This window comes from Neopsephotus bourkii, unplaced genomic scaffold (assembly GCF_033783945.1).
Source record: "Neopsephotus bourkii isolate Nb327-2 ecotype Australia unplaced genomic scaffold, CSIRO-AGI_Nbou_v1 NB_230, whole genome shotgun sequence".
Lineage (NCBI taxonomy): Eukaryota > Metazoa > Chordata > Aves > Psittaciformes > Psittacidae > Neopsephotus > Neopsephotus bourkii.
Genome location: NW_026900740.1, coordinates 1,429,984 through 1,446,862, shown reverse-complemented (window position 1 = coordinate 1,446,862; position 16,879 = coordinate 1,429,984). Strand labels below are relative to the sequence as shown.

Below are 16,879 nucleotides of genomic sequence, written 5' to 3'. Positions count from 1 at the left end.
CTTTCTCACATTTGACTGCAGTTTGTACAGTTTATGCCACAATCAAGGCAAAAAAATAACTGAATGCTGTATCACAGACCTAGCAAAGGGTCTGAAGTACAGAGCAATCACCATAAAGACTTCTGCTGACTCTGCTTGCCTTTGAGTAGGGTGCTACATGCCGAGTATTTGATTACCTGTTGAGTCCAGTTGGCATTTGCTGATACTGTTACATACTTGAGTCAAAACACAGCTCCCCTCCTCACTGCCCTGGAGAAGAACCTGCCTGTTACCCTGTGAAATTTCCCCTGCTTGTCTGTCAGGGCTGCTGGGTTGTAATCTTGGAGGATAATCAGCAGCGAAACCGTTCATAAATCACAGCTAACAGAAAAGACGCCGATAGGGTCTTAAATTTCAAGCCATCATTTCAACAATGACAGTCAAAGGGGAGATTAAGAATTCTTTTACATGGAAAAGTTTTTCTTGGAAGAGCAACCCTCTCTTTGGTTGCCTGTAAATACAGTCATGTGGATTTGATTTTTACATGGCCCTTCTGCCCACTTGCAGGGAAGGCTCTGCAACCCCGATGGGCCTGTTCTCACACTGAACTGGCGTGTGGAGGGACTGTGGTGGGATTTGAGTAAGGTCTCAGAAACAAAGAATTGAAGCTTTGCCCAGTGCTAGCAAATGGTCTGCCTGTTTGGGAGGCAGTGGCAGGAACTTCGAGAGATTCAGACCCCTCTTGGCTGCAGTCCACCATGCCTCTGGGCCCAACTGCAGAATGGGAATAAGACCAGTGCCTTGTTTTATGGTGCAAGTAACGCATTCAGAGATTATCTGTACTTACACCTCATGGTGTTTAAGGCTGTAAGGGTATTGTGAAGTCTGTTGCCAAAAAGTGAATGCAGGGATGGATTAACACTCAACCTGGAGGGTAACTGATCTCTCTCTGATCCAGACAGAGTCTTGTCTTGGTTTGTTCGTTGGGACTAAAAGCTATACTTAGGAAAAAAGAAGGGAGAGTGTCTCTGTGTAGTTCTTGCCCTCCCTGCTGTGGATGATGACCAGCAGTGCTCACAGTTTCTGTCTTCAGGTTGGGAACAGCAAGTCTCAAACAGGCTCTACACTCGTGGTCATGGCTGTCCCCAAACAGCCCAGCTGGAAACAGACTCTGCCTGTTCACTGCAGCTCTGGGATAACAAACATTTACAGCATGGTTTTTGCTAACACTAATGAGTTCTATTAGATTAATTACTTAGAGTGAGGTCTGACTTAGCTGCCTCCCTTTTCATCTATGGGGCAAAGTAGAAGAGCTAATAATGATGTTACTGGTCAAAGATGAATCTACTTGCTTAGATCTAATCATGTTCAGAATCACTGGTGAACAGCTACAGCTTGCTTAGCACTACAAGTCTAGAGGTCAGGCTTCCAAGGGTGCATAGCACTGATGCCACTGTGGTAACTTGAAACACAAAGAGCTTGAAAACTGGAGGGATTTAACTTCTGGTCTGTAGAGGATTTAGTGCCAACCTTGCCTGGGGCATTCTCACTTTCTGATAGGTTCATGTATTTAGAACTGGCTTATTAAATTAAAACCAGCAGATGAGTTAGCTCAGTTAGGCTACCTGAGGTTGTGGAGCCTCAAGGAACCCTTTTTATAATTGAAGAAAAAATACCAAGATCAAATCCACCTTCATGGAAGGCTTTGGTTTTTTGTTTGCAAAGGAAGCATCACCCCTTACTATGAAAAAATATAACTCATAGAGCCTGGCAGTGAAATTCTACAAAGGAGAAGAGTTGGAGGAATTCAAGCCTGAAGAAGAAGGAATGGGAGCAGGAGAAGAAACACTGTGTGGGGCAATACTGTCTGCTAAGTCACATAATGTTCTTTCCTCCAGTTACTCTTCCATTTAGAGTGGAGACTAGGTGGCTCTCTGCTGGTTTGTTAACTCTCCTGAATTTCTAGATATAATCTGTGTTTTATACTTCTGTTCTTCTAGCCTGGTTAGTTTTGTGACAAGCAAGAGAAAATACCACAGTGGGAAGGACACTTCTGTTCTAAGCGTTGTTGAAGAAAAGAGCACACCAAAAACTCCTCTGAAGAATGTAAAGCCTCATTGAACAGCTTACAGATGAAATTCTTTACTCAACAGATATGTGTCATTATAAGGACTCCTACAGTTCATATTCTTGGCTAGCCTGTTATGATAGTGTTGTGTCTCTTTGATTTATGCCAGATTATTCTTTCCTGTAATGTCTAGCAGTCACTGGCACGTTTCTTCTCCAGGTATCCACTGCATTTAGCACATTTATAAAGCTTGAAAGAACAATCACAGCTCTCAGATTGCCTGTTGAGATGTGGCATGATGAAAACAAGGCATGACACAGTGACATGTGAGGGACAATAGGGGAGATGGCTTCACTGATCTCTTAGCTCTTATTTCCTACAGCTCTAAATCACATATGACATGAAAGAAATGCTTTGTGCACCATATGGTGACCTGAGGATTGGAATACTGTCTTCCTCCAAGAGCAGCAGCTGTCAACTTGTCACTTGTGGAAGAAAACCAAGAAAAGCAATTCTAGTCAGCTTAAATTCACTGTGCAGGAGCTGCATCGGTGCTGAGTCCACAAACGGAAAAGGAAAAATCAGTCAGAGCTCACTGTCCTAGGGACATCTTCAAGTTAAAAGTCTTTGGTTTCTATGTCTAGTGTAATACCCCACTGAAAACCAGTTGCTTCATGATCTCAGCCTGTCTCCTAATGAAAGAATGGGAGCTGAGAATTGAGCCTTCTTAAGTCCGTAGATGCTGGAACTCAGTACATTCATTGCTAGAGGTCATTTTGCTGAAAAGTTTCCCTCTTGTTCATCCTTGCCATCAATCTCTTAGCAGACCCCCTCACACCCAGACTTCCCCATGGCTTCCCGGGAATAACCCTGTGTCACTTGGAATCTACTCAGCCTTTTTTGATTTCTGTACTAATCAGAGACAGAGACTGACCTCCCTGTACAGAGGGACTGACACAGGTACCTCTCATCAGGGTCTGACCATGCTGTGCCCAGCTGCTGAACAGATGGGTCTGAAACAATACCCCTGGGCATGGGATTCAGGCTGCTCAGCCAAAGCTCCCTGCATTTACCTAATTGCCATCAAGGTTTTAGCACTGGTACATGACCAAGTGTGGTCTCTTGTCCCCTGACAACTGGGCTGAGACCACTGGAGTTGTCAGCTAAATTACCTTGAAGTGATTTAAAGCACTACAACCCAGACCTCATGATGCACACAGCTCCCATTTCCTTTTGTATTTCTTTAATAGAAAAGTAACAGGAAAAGCAATTACTGGCCATATGAAATGTCAGTTCATACAGTATTTCCTACAAGACTTCAAGCAACTCCTTGTTAAAGCAGATAAGTTAATCTGTCTTTTGGTTCAGGTCACAGTAGGTTTTCAGCTTTAAATCACTGTGGCTCAGTAACTAATGGCATTTGCCATATAAATGATGTTGAAAAAACAAGGAATCTGGGTAATTATGAGGTGTATATTTCCGGTGAAAACAACCCACGTGAAGACAGTGTCAGAGAAAACGGTGATTGATCACCTGGATTCTGCTCCCTTGTGTTTTCCTGTGCACTTTCTCTGCACTGTAGTATTAACTGTCAGGCAGTTACTGTAATGAAGTCTGGTAGTGGGCTTTTCAGCCTGAGGAGCTGTGTTACCCTCAGGAGGGGCTCAGCAGAGCGTTGTACCCATGGAGGCTGAAGCTGCACAGCAAGAGGAGCACAGCCCCTTTGGGCATTCAGCTTTCAGAAAGACCAGGGTAAGAGCTTTACCAGAGTTGGGTTTTTTCCACTTTGAATTCTTGCTAAAATGCTGTATGTTCCAGTCTTGACTCAGAGCTCATTAAACTCAACGCAAAGACTCTTGTTGACTTTAATGAGCAGTGGTTTGAACCCTAGAGCTACTACATGATCAAAACTTGTGCTGAGCTGTAGGTATGGAGGTGTTTTGTTTGCATTGCAGATACAATATTTGGCTATAAGGCAGAGATGCTTGGGATTGTTTCCTGTATGGTCTCTGTGCCTCTTTCAGGCGCCCAATAGTTTACTAGATTGTTTATAATTACAGTTTTGTTTCTTAGGTTTAAGAAATTGGCCAAACTCCATCGCAATGTAAAACAGAAGCAACTGAATGCTACTGAAGTTAGTGAGTGAAGTTTGGCTTCTCTTAACAATATGTGTAGTTTTGTTCAGCTGTTGGCCACTGGTGTGAGAGAGCTTGTTCTCATGGTACATCTGGTCCACCACATGCCACAGCACCATGAGTTCTAACACTGAACCTGTGACACAGATTTAGCAGTAGGAAGGGCAAGTCCATGAAGCAAAAAAAAATCAATGTGCAATAGAAAAAAAAATGTGCAATGCACACAGATTTTATTTCAAGCCTGCTCAGGGAAAAGAAATCAGGGACAAAAGCTAAGCTTGGAGCTCAGAACTTCCCACTGAGTGCTATCGTTCTGAACAGCCTTTGGAAAGGTGTGTCACTTATTCTCTAGACTGCCACAACACCCTGGGATGCCGTAAAAATAGCTGGCAGTGCCTGACTGACAGGCAGGAGACGTGTGACCCTAAATTATGATGTTTTCCTTTTCATGATGAAATGAATGCTGCCTTAGACAGGGGCTGGAATACATCTGTTTGCGGTGGTTGTGCCATTTTAGGCCCATTTCTTTTGAAACTGGGGTTGGAATTGCCAGGGATCAGCAGAGCTATGGGCTCACAAAGAGGGCACTGTCTGTGAGGAATCTTTACATAAGCCCTGCACAACCAAGGCAACAGGAGTTTGCACAGCTGCTGCTGGAAGCAAACATGTACTTTTAGCTGACCTGGGCTGATGACTTCGGGTGTTAAATCTGACGCTTTCCAGATGTACAGACCTCTCCTGCCACAGTCCCAAAACATTCAGTCCCCAGGTAAAAAGAAAAATAATAACAATAATAATAGCAATAATAAAAGGGCACTATAAATACCACACCGTAGTATATATGCCAGAGCTGACATTTACACATCGCGTGGTCCAGTTCGAAGGTGAGTGGCATTACTCTCTCCTAAGAGCTGTGTTTTGAACCACACTTGATTCAGAGTTAGTTAGTGCTGCATCTACCTTCCATCCCCCTCTGGTCGAGCACCTTCTTCAGAAAAGGTGCCTAAATACCTAAAGCTCTTTCTGCCTGCTGGGAATTGGCAAATATCTCTGTGAGCATATGACCCTCAGGGAATAGACCTCAACTTGTGCTGGGCCTCAGGACTATTCACAGGACAAAGGCATCCTGCCAAATAGAGAGCAAATTAAGTTTCATGCTTCATGGCGAAACAGAACCTTGAACATCAAGGGACAGACTTATAGGGATGGGATGCTTGTGAAGTATTGTCACTGGAAGAGAGAGAGGGAAGGGGCTGGCTGCCCCCCCACACCATGTCCTGACTTCATCTCTGCTGCTGCAGTTTACAAGCTCTGCTGCAGAAGTCACTAATGACTGCAGAGCAGCCTCTGGGATGACATTGTTCATTTGATTCTCAGAAGGAAATGGAACCTCATCTTTGCTCCAGACCCAGCATAAATTGTTTTCTTCCTTAGACTGGTTATTTTTAACAATTCCCTCCTCGATGCATCCCTGCAGCCCTTGGATGTTGAGATGTTCTTAGGGAATCTGGGGAAGGGCATGGGGTGCCTCAAGAAGATCGTTTATTTTATTCCATTTTATTTAGGTGTGGTATTTAGAAAGGCTCCAAAATTGGCAGCAAGAGAAAGGCAAATACTCTTCTGAACTGGAGACCGCCCTAACACAGACAGCTGCAGCCCAGCCTCTCCTCGTGCTCCTGCCAGTTCTCTCAAGCATGACCTGGTTTGAGGACCACCTTCAGTGAGATCAAAAGGTGATTCTCCCAGTGCTTGCTCCACATGCCACTTTCACACTGCCTGTCAACTGGGTGGAGTGAATTCTGGCCCCCTTTAGTTGAACCATGAATAACTCCAGGGAAGGTAACAGTGCAGTAAAGGTCAAGTGAGATCTGAGAGAGCCTATTAAGCCCCAGAAATGTGTTCTTGCCATGGTGAGCATCCTGGGAAGTGGCTACTCAAAACTATCTCTTACCAGCTGGCAATTCTTTAATTTCTCCATCCTGGAGGTTTGCCTGTTATCCTGGGAAAGGATCCTGGAAATTCAAGGCAGACAGCTGCTGAGAGAGGGTGGATGTTTGGTACTTGTTTCTGGAGGGTTTTGCAGCTACAGAGCAGCAAGCTTCTCACGTCTCCTTTCTTCCTCACTTTTCTTCCTTTCTTACTAATTGCAGTGTTGTGAAAGGGAGGTTTACTCCCTTTAAACCTTTGTTTCTCTCTCTGGCTGTGAAGAAACACTGATGTTTCCATGTTTTTCATGGAATAAAATTTCAAAACATCCTGGTTTGCAGAGGGCAATAAGTTTTACTCTGGCGTTTTTGATGAAAAGTAAATCTTTTGTCATGCTCCAGATTGACATGCTTCAGTTTAGTCAGTTCAGTTAACCCCAAAACTTTGCTTTAATTCCATTCAACTGTGAAAGTTGGCCTTGAATTGTATTTCCTCCTGGAAGCTATCATCCAGGAACTTAATACCCATATTTCTCGGGGCACAATGCTGCTGTCATGTCTCACAGACCTTACAGTCCACTATGCATCATGGCAGATGTCCTCCAGGAAACAGCCTGTTGGAAAGGGGAGCCATCTAAACCACAACCCTACTGAGGCAGTGTCCTTATGGAGAAATGAGGGTTTAATGCTTTATTGAACACATTCAAACCAAAACAGTTTTCTGATTCTGTTCCAACTGTCCCTGAAGAAAATAACTGCTTCTTGATTTCTTAATTTAAAAAAAAAAAAAAAAAGAAAGAATACAAGTGTGGTTTTATTTCATTATTGTCAGGACAGAGGGTTCAAAATCAGGATGTTTTTCTCCCTGAAAATTTCAATTTTGTGAAAACTGCCTCTTTACTGGGCAGCCTTCCCAAAGGGAATCCCCAGCCAGCCCCAGTGCTAATATCAGTGCATGCTCTTTGGAGCTGATCCAAAGGTCATTCACTCCATTAGACATTTTTATCGTGGACTTGAATAAACTTTGGACCAGGCTCTTTTGGCAGGAACATACAGTCTGGAAACCTAAAAATAAACCCTGATTTGGAGCCATCCACAGCTTTTCAGCAACCATGATGGTACATAGGTAAGGTGATGGGGTGATTTGGCCACCTCTGTGGCCAGACTATCTTTAGCTGTTTGTTGAGATAAACATAGGGGAAGATAGCATTCTACAGTGTTAGAAGCTCTTGATGAAGAATTTCCCTGCAAAGTATCAACTCCAGAAGGTTTAGATGGAAGATGTTGTCTGAAGAGATGATCTGGTTTTCTCTTCAAGAAGTTTTGCAGCAGTAACAGCTTCTGGAATATGTAACACTATCATCCTCAGTCGTAGGAAGTAGAGTTCCCTCCATGATGCACTGTGTCTGCAACAGTAGTTTCGGGGACCAGCAAAAGGTACTGTCCCAGAAGAGAAGAACTGGTCAAACCTCAAAATTTGCACTTTGTATCGTCCATTTGTATCCATGTTCTGAGAGGTTCACAGGAATCAAGAGTGAGAAGAAACCCCTTGGTCACAATGAATCCTTATCCTCTCATTCACGCTGCCCTTTGCTATGCACCATGAAGAGATCACTCTGCAAATACTGACAGCAGATCTCATTCTGTAATTGCCATGCCTAAAGCCTTTCACCTGGAGCCTGCTCCAGCTCTCTGTAAGGACTTGGGTTACAGCTCTGTGCAGAGAAAGCAAAGTGTTTCCAAGCATCTTGACTTTATTGCCGCAAGAGTTTGGTTATGTCTGTTCCTCCTTGCTGGCTGATGAATCACTGGTAAAACACAAGTCACTGGTCACTTGCTGCTGCTGAGGTTGGAGGGAGTGGCCACATTTGCCACAACACTGTTTAGATCCAAAACAAACAATAATTACCATTTGCACAGTGCATATTTAGTAGTGTAGATGTAGTAGATATAGTCAAATTTATGCTAATTTTCATGGTCTAATGCATCTTTGACTTAATTGGGAAAATAAGTGTGCAGAAAATTACAGGGATTTGGGTTTTATGGGCTCTGCTCAGCATCAGTCTCTGTGGGGTTGCTTTTCTGAAAAAGGCAAATGCAATGGAGGAGCATGCTTGGTATGGGACATAGGAGGATACAGTGAAGAATAGGTGGTTGTACCATGTCAGGATATGAAGGCAGAGAGAGAGACAAGGTGGTAAGAGATGAAGAAAGTTGGAGGCTCTAGTTCAGGTGGCAGTGGGCTTGTTTATGCTCACAGACTGGTGGATGCCAGTCCCCATTCCCACAATGCATCCTGCTGGAGCAATGTTGTTTGTTGTAGTCAAGCAGTCCATCCAAAGGGCTCCATCTTCAGCTGGTTGGTCCATTACCTTCCTACACATCTTTTTCCATCCATCTGGGTACCAGATATTTTGTTTTCTATCTGCAACAGGAAAGATTTTGGCTTATCCATGAGGTTCCTTTCAGCCACTCTTTTCTGTGGGTCCTTCATCAATCAGTTGCTGTGATTGTCCTGATTCCCAAGACAACTCTCAGAGCTGCAGCAGACTCTGTTTAAGGGTGTTAATTTGTGGCAGCAATAATGCTACAAATGTGTAGTTTGTTGATCCTGGACTGCAAAGCAGTACTACTGCCTGGCAGCTACACTGCAGGAGCTGGCAGACGGACCTATTTCCAGCACACTTCTCTGAAAGGGGAAAGGGTGTTTCGCTATTTTTTCTTTCCCTCCCTATTCTCCAAGTCAGAGCCTGCCAGGAAGCTTTGGAGAGAAGCTCTGGTGCTGCCTGTGCCTCCCAGACTGAGTGTGATGGCTGGCCTCTTTACCCAGGATTTGGACACCCAGTAAATGGGTTATCACTGTAGGTTGAAGGTGAGGCAAGCCCCCAGGACCTGTGCTGGAGTAGGAGGATAAATGGGGTCCTTCCAGTGTGTGTTTTTGAGGGTCTCCTCCTGCCAGAAATCAGGGTCACTTCTAATCAGCCATTGGACAAACAGGCTAATCTTAAATGTAGGAGCCAGGGTGTCAGATGCTCATGTTGTCACACATGGCCGAGAACATCACACACTAACATGCAGCTATTCTAAGGCTACATTTTGCATCTGGCTCAATGGAACTGTCCTATCTGAGGGGGAGGCAGAAGCTGTAGAGAAATGAAGCTTATGAGCTGTGTCTCTCACTTTGCCACTATCCCTTCTACAAGGAAACTTGCAAACCCTTTTGGGGAGCAGCATGTTGTGCTAGGCACAATCATGTGTTGAGTGCATAGAGCAGTTAAATGTGTGTGTTAGGGGCCACCTTTTCATTGAAGCCTGGTCTCATTTCAGTCCCTCCTCCTGAATGTTAGGTGTTCAGAGACTGAGCTAAAGAGGAGTGAAAATGTGCCAGGGGGCTTTGCTGGGGCTATTCACCAGCAGAACAACTGTGCCAGCAAATTAGGGAGAAAACAAATACCACCTGATCTGTTCTTGCCCAAGGGTAACATTCATTTCTGCATCCTGTTTGCTCTGTATAACACACACACACAGGTGTTATCCTGTGCAACCAGCTACATAAGTGCTGCAGAGCCTTTGTGCCCCCTGGAAGACCTGGCACTATCTTTTCTTGGGATGTAACTGAAATATTATCGATGGGGCTCATTGTGAATTAGACATTGCTCCATGGCAGAGCTTTCTGGTTTAGGTCAGTTTAGGACATGGCAAATGCAGAGCACAGAATGGCCATCATGCAGATGCCCTGGTGTTCCTCTGGAATGTTTAGATTATCTAGAGAGCAGCTGCATCTTTCATATTGGGGCTATAATGGAGAGGGGATGCTCCCATGGCTGTAACTGTTTAACCCTGCAGGTCAAACAGGGTTAGCAAAGCACCTACCCAGTGCAGTTAAGGTGACACCACTTCCTACCTGCCCAGGGCACCCTCATGATCTATGAATTTTAGGCAGTTCCTTTATTAATTTACTCTCCACAGCAGTAACGTCTCTGACCTGGTTCCAGAGTGTCCTTCACAGCTTGTGGTATCAGATTTATCTGTCAGTGCTCACATGAAGATAGAAAACCCTTCACTCCTTATTGGAACAGCATGGCTTTGGTTTGGAACTTGGTTGGCATGTCAGTTTGTCTGTCCATAAGAGTTTGCACAAAGTATACCCAGAGTACATCACCTGTCCCTAAGGTATGGCCACCTCAGGGTGAAAGACAGCAGCTCTTTCATCACGCACTCAGTGATAGAAGATTATAATGAATAGCTAAAACTTCAGAGGGAGAACTGTGTTGGCAAAAGTTGATTGCCCTGTTTGAAAATAGTCTAGAGAGAGAGTGAGAGAGGTTAATGCCCAGGGATTGTACAGGCACAACCTTTGTTTTCCAGCTGCTTTGATGTCTCAGTTAGCAGATCTCAGAGCAAGGACCGGGGGAGCAATTTCTTGGCTGTTTCCAGCTTCTTTCTTTTGGAGCAGGCAGGGAAAGGTTTATTTATTAGAATAGGCAGGTCACAATTTAACTGAGATTGTTAAAGGAATTCAGAGCCTGTGGGATTTCTGACAAGGTGATGAAAGAGGAACTCTGATAGTTACCCAATCAGCTGTTTTTTTCCAAGAACAAAAAAGTAAAAAAAACCCACCTAAATTTAAAAATGAGGATTTTTTGTTTTTATGAATGGGTTCTTGTGGTGTGCAGGCTGCTAACACTATCAGCATTGTTTCTGGGGAACTCCAGGCATCTAATCAATCTTCATTCTGTACGAAAATATTCCAAATTATACGAAAACCACATGGCTTCTCCTGTTTGTAGGGAAAAACCTGACCTGACCCCATCTGTGCTCCAGAATGGCTGAGTCCTCGTCTTAGGACTAATTCCAGCCAGAGCTGTGATCCGTTTTCATTGTCCTGGCACTCAGAAGAAGGCGCTTTGTGTAAGGATGCAGCTTTCCTTAGGAAAAGAGAGAGTTGTTTCAGGGAACATGTGGAGGGAAAGATGGGGTTGGGATCATTGCAATGCACATCCAAGCCGTTTCCAGGTTCTTCATGGCCTTTAGCATGTAGAGGTCAGGGCAGATGCATTCCTGATCTTCACCTGGTTGTAGCGAAAGCACTGTTTGCCTCACATTGACTACTCCTATTTACTCCATCCTCTGAGAACTGTGTCCTGTTATGTGATGGGGGCAGAGTTTAGAGTCTTTTGGGTCAGGACAATATCAGCCGCTGTTTATGACACCTCTTGGCGGCCTCCAAGGCCAAGTTCATTGCCTGTGGCTGTAACCAGCAGCACAGCTGCAGCACAGCTGGAGGCTACCCTCAGCATACTGCAATGCCCAAGCAAGCCCAGACCACACAACGTTAGTAGCTCTCCTGTCTGCCCCCCGGTCTGCTCAGGCAAGCAGTCTGCTGCCCAGAAGGCCTTGCTATGGGAAGGAGACAGATCAGCCTGGAGGCTGTATCCAAGGCCATTCCTCAATCCTCTATGTAACAGCAGGGGACAGCATTGAAAAGTTTTGTGGGGGGCAACTTAGGGTCATTCTGGTATTTTTCACTTGCAAAAGGGGGCCAGTGAAATGAGTTGTCCAGCATCAGCTGTCAAGGCAGAACCATAGTTTTCCCAGGCCAGCACTACAGTCCTGCCTTTCTAATGATCTGTTTGAGCTTGTTTTCCATGGAGACACCTTGCTGCCAGAGTCGTCCCCACAGGTTCCATTCCTCTGTCAGATGCTGGCATGCTCTCCCCTCCTCCTGTGGGAGGCCAGCCCTTACTGGTTGCTTCCATAAAGCATGTTACAATCCCTCTTTAAACTGCAGAGGGCTTGGGAGCAGTCATCTTCAAACAACATTTCTTCCAACACTTAGAGGCAATTGCTTTAATTTGGCTTTTACACACACACAAATCATGCCACAGACGTGGTGGGTGTAAAATAAATACATGTATATACATTAAAATACAAGTTCACAAGGGAAAGGCAAATTTTCCTTTGAAGGAAAGGGACTTCTGCTGAAAAGATGTTATCCTTTGAAGACTAGTAGCTTGTCTCATGAATTACCCTGCTGTTTCCTCAAGATCTTGTGCAGAAGTGTGGTACATCCTGGTCACTAGTTTCAAAGCCCAGTTCAAACCAAAGGAAACTGCAGCAAGTCATCTCTGGAAAGCAACTGAACTGTGAATAGCTCTGGAGATCAAAAGAGAAAAGCTACAGACAAGACAAATGAGTAGGCTATGTAGAAACAGGCTGTGGTGACAGGGCTTGCATCCAGTTTTCAAACTCCAGGAAACACAGGGGAGAATTTTAGGTCCCAGGCCTTGACTTATGAGGATGCAGATCAGTGTGTAAGTAAAATGAAAGGCAACATGATGTAGCAGAGCACTAGCCTGGGATCTCTCAGGTGGCTGGACTAGCTGGTCATTGGAACTTCTCTGTGCCACATTTTTTCTTGTTGCATAGTAGAGAACACTACTTGCCTGCAGCAATTCAGCAGTGAGCAGGGTTCATTCACTTTCTCTCTTTAGTAAATGACTGCAGCTCACCAGAGTTGAAACTAACCTGCCATCTGGCTAAATGCACTTCAAGGAGGAAAAGGAGTCTGGGGCAGGTAAGTCTGCCTGGACCTTCTCAAACATGCTTGGGAAAACAGAGTCAACTGGAATATCCTCACTATTGATGCCTCAGCATGTCTGTACCGGTCTTTATGGCCCAGCAAGTTTGTCTACCAGCATTCATATAACTAAACTGAGTTCTTAATATATTTAGTAGCGTGTAGAAGCTGAAATGTCTCTCAGGGGATCATCTATCTCATTAGCTACAAAAACAACTGCCAGGGCAGTTATCAGAACGCTATGTTGAAAGCAACATGGTCTAGGTCAAGGATGGAGAAAGACTTTACTATATCCTGATGCCCCTCTGGCCTTGGACCAGGTTTATACTTCTCTTGACAATCAGCTTGATTTTATTTCTGGAATGCCAGATATCATGACAGGCCTTGGCATTTGGTGTACTGACAACAACCCTCAGAACTTATGGAGCAGAGGGAGGTCAGGGAGATGTTGAAGGTATTCTGATTTGGGTGTCTACAAAAGCAGTGCACGTGTTCCCTCATGACTGTTCCTGAGCCATGTGAGCAAGTGGCTTGTCCTAGGTCAGAATTGGGGCGGTGTAAGGCTTAGATTCTGCTGGTTCTTTCCTTCCCACCCTGCAGGCTATGAAAAACCACTCTGATTTTGTTTATCCAGGAACCCAAGACTGATCTGACAGCCCAACTGATTCCCTGAACTGGGAAAAAAATGCATATTTTGAACACTTTCTGTGGAACACACATGCATTTGCTCTCTCCTTCTTCAATGATGTCAAGGAAAACTGAGAAAATTCAGCACGAAATCTGCCCTGCACTTCCCTTGTCTACCTTTGGTGTGTTTCTGTTTCTTTCCAAAACAGTTAGATTTCCGGACAAAGAGAATTGAGACTTTGCTTTGAGTTTCTTGGCTCTTCTCAGTCCACGTCTCCCCGGCCATTCCTTTATCCGAACAGAGGCTTTTGTACGCAGTATATGAGGTTGAACCGAGGGCAAATATTATTACAGTCTCATGTTCTGAATCGACACCAGCCAAGCCTCCCTCTGCACTCCTCTAGCAGGATTGCATGTCAAGTTGTTCTTCTTCTCCAAAGGCCCTTCTTCAGCACAGTCATTGAGTCCTTTGGCTCTGCAGGGCAGGACTGCAAACAGTGCTGTCAAGAGAAGAACATTGTCCTCCAGTCACTGCCTCTCCGGGACTGGGTTGTGCAGCTGAAATCCAGGTGTTTTGTCTGGAGAAGGTGAATGCTGAGACTTCCAGTGGCCTCAGAAGAGAGAAAGCAACAGTTAGATCTGGGCTCTGTATGCAGACAGGGAGCAGCAGTGAGTTCAGAAACTAAATTGGTTTGGAGGAAAGCCACTCCTCCAGGGACAGAGTGGGAAGAAATAACTGGAGGATAACATCCAAAACCAGCCTTGAAGCTGCTAATAGACTGTTTGTTATCTCTCCCTACTTCTTTCATCTGACTTTTTGTGCCATTTTGCCTTTTGTTGATGCCTTTCCCTCTCAGCTGTTCCACTAATGACTTCCTTGCTTCACTTTGAAGCCCTCAGTGGCTGTTACTTATTTTCCCTTTCAGCTAGTTAATTGCTTTCATCCTTTGCTCTTCTCTTTGGCAGGAACAAAGGGAAGGAGATGGCAAACAGGAGAAGAGATGTGGATGGAGGAGGCTGAGTCAGTAAGAAAACTGGTTCCATTCCTCTGTGGAGGCATTCTGGAAAGATTCTTGCTCTAGTCAAATGTTCCTGCCATGGCAAGTGCTGTATATTTGAGGAAACTGTAGCCTGTGAAATGCTGTCTCTGGTGAAGCACCTTTCTGGGAGGAACCTCTGGTGAGTAAGGTTGGGTTTTGGGTTTTTTTTCCAGTTTTTAAGGGATATTATCACACCTTAATCTTTGGTAGGGCATGAAATGGGGTTTGACAGAAGTTATAGGTAGTGGTAAATTCCTAAGTTGCACTGAGGTGTTAGACTTGATACTGGAAAGGAAGTCTGCAATGCTGCCTCTGGGGTTTAGGAAAAGGTCACTTGACTTCACAGTTCAATAGAGTATGAAGCATTATAAGCCAATAATTGCAATATCCATCTAACTGCTCACCCTGCTCTGTCCTTTGGTGGCCCCATCAGGCTCCTTCAGTGTTCCTGTTGACTCATCTCTTCCCCTTCTTTGAAGTTTATGGTTCTAATGGAGCCTTCAACCTGCCCCTCTGATGGAAGCCTGCATGCAGAGGTAGCTAGGTGTGGGTCTGGCTCTCCCTAGGAGCTGGTCCTTCTTTGGTGTGACTGATGTCTCCTGTGAGCTGTTTGGCAGAGATTCTTTAACCTTGTGCACTTTGGAAAGTTTCCAGACTCTGTTTTTTTCTGCCCCTTGTAGTCTCAGAGGCTGATATGCACATTGCTTTCATTTGTTCTTCAAATGAAACCCCATTATATCTGGGGGTGCCTGGCTGGTAAGTCACTAATTTACTTCACAGTAGCTTAGCATGGTTTTGAAATGCCTGTTTTGCTATGGGGTTTCTGTTCATTGCAAGGCTGTGCAAACCTGTAAAACAGCACTGGAAAGAATTTCTTTAGAAAAGAGGCCCAAGGTGAACCATACTTCTGTTCACCCATAGGGCTATAAAAGTACTAAGGGTTGGTGCTGTTTTACAAGCTTTCTGAACTTGTAGACACTGCTGGTTTGTGTATTGGGTAAGGATCTGCAGAGAAAGGGACAGAGAATGTGACATGGGCCTTCTGTCTGCATTCTCAGAATGGTACCAGTGTGGTTTGTATGAGGTAGGATGAGCTTCAAGTGCCAAAGCATCTCTGATCTCGAAACATATCCCCAGCCTTAACAGATGACCTAAAATCTCTTCCCTTGTGAGAATCATGTTGTCTTTTCCAGCCTCTCTAGCATCATTGCATTTTTCCATGTCCTGTCTTGTGCCTTATTTGGGTTGTCCCTGCCCACATAAAGCAAGTTCTCTAGTAAAGAGTGGATATGCCTCCTCAGGAAATTTCTTGAATGACCTAAACAAAGACAGAAGTCAGTGTTTCAGGGTGTATAAGTCGCTTACTGACCCAACTCATGTGGTAGTGATGTTTAGATGCACTTTGGTTCTCCTTTGGGCTGGTTTACTGTCACTTCTCTGCTCCTCCAGAGCAAAGATGAACACTACAGACGGAGGCCTGTTTTGCCAAAACTATAGAGACCTGCTGCACAGATTGATGCATGCCTTCATACTGAGGTAAACTGGGAGCAGCATCACTGAACTCAGTTGAGGTAGTGCCAGTTAATGCACTGGGAAAACAGCTGAGATGGGAAAAGACTGAGCAGTGGGCCAGAGTAGGGAGTTGGGCTGAGAGGAGGCAGGGAGGCTGTGTTTCATTCTGCTCCATGTCAGTGGTGCTGTAGAGCCATCAGCAATGCTGCAGAGAGTAAAAGCACTTGGAGGAAGCACAGCAGCAGCAGCTGCTGGCAGGAACACCACCAGTTGTGCTGGAGCAGGGGAAGCAGCCCTGCACAGCCTGCGAGAACTGCAGGAGCAGTAGTAGGGTTTATGCTGCAGCAGCCAAAACTTCAGTTTAAACAAACCAAATCTGTCTAACCTCAAAGCTGCAGGCATTCATCAGCCTGCACAGAGGCAATGCGTCCTAGGGCCAACTGGCACCTTTGCCTTGAGGACTTACTCCTGCAGGAGCCCTTAGTTGCAAACTGGGTTAAGATTCTAGGCAGTCTTCTGCACAAAGCCTCAACGATCTGAAGGGATCTGCTTCTGAGGCAGCTTGAAGCAGGACCAAGGGTCTTTGTGTAACAATTCTACATGAACACATGGACACAGCAGCGCCAGTCCTTTTATAGCAGCTAAATTGGAATCTTTTCCAGCCCATGTGCTGTTACTTGGTCCTCACATTTGTGGTTCCCTCCTTCCTTCAGCTGTTTTTGCGTACATATTTTTGAAACAGAAAAGCAGAGTATTTCAAAGATTTCTCTGTGTTAGGACTGTCTTTCTGGTGGTGTGGCTTAGACTGGATTGCTGTATTCCATATAACCCTGTTCAGTAATAAATGGTATTTGCTTCATTGGCAATATTCCTCTCTGCTGGCTACTCACTTACAAAGCAGTCAGATTCACTTGACTTTAATAGGAGGCTGAAGCAACCTGATGGGGACAACTTTTCTCAGATGGGGTGCTTTGAAATGAGAAGAGAATCAAGGACACTGCTGCTTTGCTGGG

The 16,879-nt window shown here is 44.9% G+C and overlaps 1 long non-coding RNA gene across 1 annotated transcript; it reads left to right on the top strand.

The window, feature by feature from the left end:
• The first annotated feature begins 833 nt into the window (after nt 1-833).
• Nucleotides 834-14,458, top strand: LOC133207598 (uncharacterized). The gene is made up of 3 exons (XR_009724088.1): nt 834-3,799; nt 5,748-5,915; nt 14,281-14,458. It is a non-coding gene; the product is annotated as an uncharacterized LOC133207598 (long non-coding RNA).
• The last annotated feature ends 2,421 nt before the right edge of the window (nt 14,459-16,879 follow it).